At 36.8% G+C, this 3035-nt stretch overlaps 1 long non-coding RNA gene across 1 annotated transcript; it reads left to right on the forward strand.

The window, feature by feature from the left end:
- The first annotated feature begins 885 nt into the window (after positions 1 to 885).
- Positions 886 to 2698, forward strand: LOC144642991 (uncharacterized). Its single transcript, XR_013568826.1, has 3 exons — positions 886 to 1063; positions 1493 to 1516; positions 2118 to 2698. It is a non-coding gene; the product is annotated as an uncharacterized LOC144642991 (long non-coding RNA).
- The last annotated feature ends 337 nt before the right edge of the window (positions 2699 to 3035 follow it).

The raw sequence follows: 3035 nt of genomic DNA on the forward strand, positions 1-3035 counted from the left end.
TATAAAAACAATATATAATTATAATAAAAACCTTCCCAAAATCCTTTGCAACTGAAAAATCGTCAATGCCAAATAACTTGGTCAGTTTGAAATCAACAGGAGTAGCAAGTCGTATAGAAATAAGTCTTACCATAAACTACTTCTTGTATAAGTCGTAGCTTAATGACGTCATTAGTCACGTGACTTTGCTCAGAAGTTCGTTTTTGCTCACTGTGACGAAAATAGTTTATTACTAAAAACGTAGTCATTGCAGTTTGAAGCACATTGGTGTGAGGCATTTCGGACTGCCCAGGTACCGAACAAAATATCAAAATTAAGGGAGCAATGCACAATTTTCAAAAAAATGGGAGTCTGGGTACAAGTGGGTATCTGGCGTTGCATTAAATGCGAGGTAGGAAGAAATTACATGTTGGTAGATACTTATATGTGAAGTAGTTTTTAATTAATCCCATTGTTATGACGTCATCGGTCACGTGACCAGAACGGATCACATTTTTAAATTCGCTTGAAAACTTTACTAGAACCTCTCTCTTAGGATCTTTTTGAGCAAAGTTGTAGTTTTTTAAATAATGTTTTTAAAAATGGCCATTATTACTTTTTCATGAGAAAGTACGGCAGTAAAAAATACAATTGAAAAGTTTGTTGGCTTCCTACTCAACGACCATTTGCATTTGAAATAAAAGAAAATTTTGCCAAAGGCTTCAGTATATGCTCTTTATTATAACGTTGTCAGTTTCTTTTCATTTTTATTGCTTTTCGCGAGGTTGAATGTAATTTCTTTCGTACAAAGGAGTGGCGCTTGGGGAGAGTTTAAGCTGTGCCCCCCCCTGCTTGCGGATTTCCCGCGGTCCGTATTGCGGGCGCATTTTCAAAATGGCGTCGACCGATCGTGGAGTCTCGTGGAGTGATTTTGCAATTTCGAGTTCTATAGGAAGGGTATTCGATATCCTTTATTTGTATTCCCGATACTGGAGAAGAATATGGAATGAGGAGAAACGGTGGAAGCTTTTCGCAAACATTTCTAACAGGAACTTACGGTGACCTGAGGTCACTTCAGGTAAGCGTTTCTCATTGTACTATGATTTCATTTTGAAGACTGGCTTAAGCTTATGTCTTCGGCGTTTATGTGAAGATTTATAAAAGTGCTAAAGATAGAAACGTCTTAAAACTTAGCTCACTGGAATTAAAGCCGAGCTCGGCGATAAAAAAAATAGATCTTGTAGATTTTGAGGCGATGGTGTCATAGTAATGTCACTCAGTTCGTCGAGGCATGTAATTGTTATTTATACTTCAATTTAATAAGAATCGCATCTTTTCATTATTTTTACGTGAGGAAATGTTTGTCAAAATATATATTGACCGTGTGGTCATTTCCGGCCGCAAAGAAATAAATAAGACCTTTTCTGAAGTTTAAATTTCTATCTTTCCATGATGTGTATTGTATTGCCAGACATATCATAGATTTACGTTTCTTTTGCATTTTTGTATACAGAACTGAGGACTTTCTGAATTACTGGTGAGTTAAACTATGGATTATATCAATTTCAGGTAGTTATTGATCTCTTCAGCCAATCTCAGCAATTCCCATCCTCCTCTCTACACACATTCACTACCTGAGACATTTTTAAAAGATCTACTTTTTGACCAGACATTTGCCTACTTTATAAAAAAGCTGTTTGACATTTTTTTTAAGGCATGTATTTTCAGTTGTTGGATGGCCTTCAGTAGCATTTTAAACTACAGCTAGCAATGTAAAAAATTCTAATGAAGACTGACATTTTTTTCTGCAAAATTATAATTAATGAAAGGAAGGGTGCAAAGAAAATTGATTTCTTCCTGGCCTGACCCAGGTAGACTGTGCAAGGTGAAACCATTATATGCTTACCCAAAGTCCCATGTTTTTCTGGAAAGATCAACAACAAAAAATAAAAATCCATAAATGTCATTTGGCTATCTAGCAAGTGGAAAAAATTATTGAATCCACTAGCCCAACACGAAAGCAGTCAGTTTTTTTTTTCACACACTGAAAAAGGCCATTTAATATACAGTGTGCATGCTGGAAAAATAGCAAATTCATAAAAAATAAACAGTTTTTGTTGTTTTGTTTCTATTTACAGGTGACTTGAAGAGTGCAATGACATTCCTCTTAGTCAAAATGAACTCAAAAATACACATTGTGTTAATGTAATGAAATTGTCACATGATTGATTCCCACATGTTGCCAGTTTAAACCTGAATATACTTTAGTGACATTTATAGCTATTTATGTAATATGAACATCCCAGAACCCAATAAGGCTACATGTGAATACTGACACTTTATTAAATGTAAGTTTTGAAACCATTCTGGGTTCATGACAAAACTATTTTGTTTTGGCATGATTGTAGAATACCCTGGCACTTTTTTTGCATACTGAACTGAAATGACTGCCCCCGCAGTCCGCAGTCACCATACAAATATCAAAATTTCATGCTGAACTGATTTTAATGTCACTGCAGTCCACGGTCCGACACAAAAAGTTTGGTGTTTAGATTGCCTGCCACCACTGTCATAGTCACCCATTTCTTGTTTGCCACCGTGGTCCGCAGTCCCATAGTGAACACATGGGACAGAATGTTTTGTGTTTAGAGAGGCCTACTTATTCATTTCGGTTAGCCTAATATGCACTTTGGTTAGCGTGTTCACAGTTAGCTATCTATAATTGTAAGGGCAACACTATATATTGTTAATAATTATGTAGAATTCTGGGTACACTATGGACTGCGATTAGGTTGCTTGCGGTTAGCCTTTATATTGTGTTCAGGATATCTACTGTTCTTAAATCCACTACGGGACTGCGGACCGCGGTGGCAGGCGATTATAACATTTACTAGCATTTCTTAGAATCGACTACGGGACTACGGGCCCCTTTTCAAATAAAACACTACGGGACTGTGGGCCCCGGTGGCAGGCGATTAGCAGACTTTGTATTATTTTCAAATAGAACACTACGGGACTGTGGACCGCGGTGGCAGGCGATTATAACAATTAAATTC

The sequence above is a fragment of the Oculina patagonica genome, chromosome 2 (genome assembly GCF_052425735.1).
Source record: "Oculina patagonica isolate OP01 chromosome 2, crgOcupat, whole genome shotgun sequence".
In the NCBI taxonomy this organism is placed as follows: Eukaryota; Metazoa; Cnidaria; class Anthozoa; order Scleractinia; family Oculinidae; genus Oculina; species Oculina patagonica.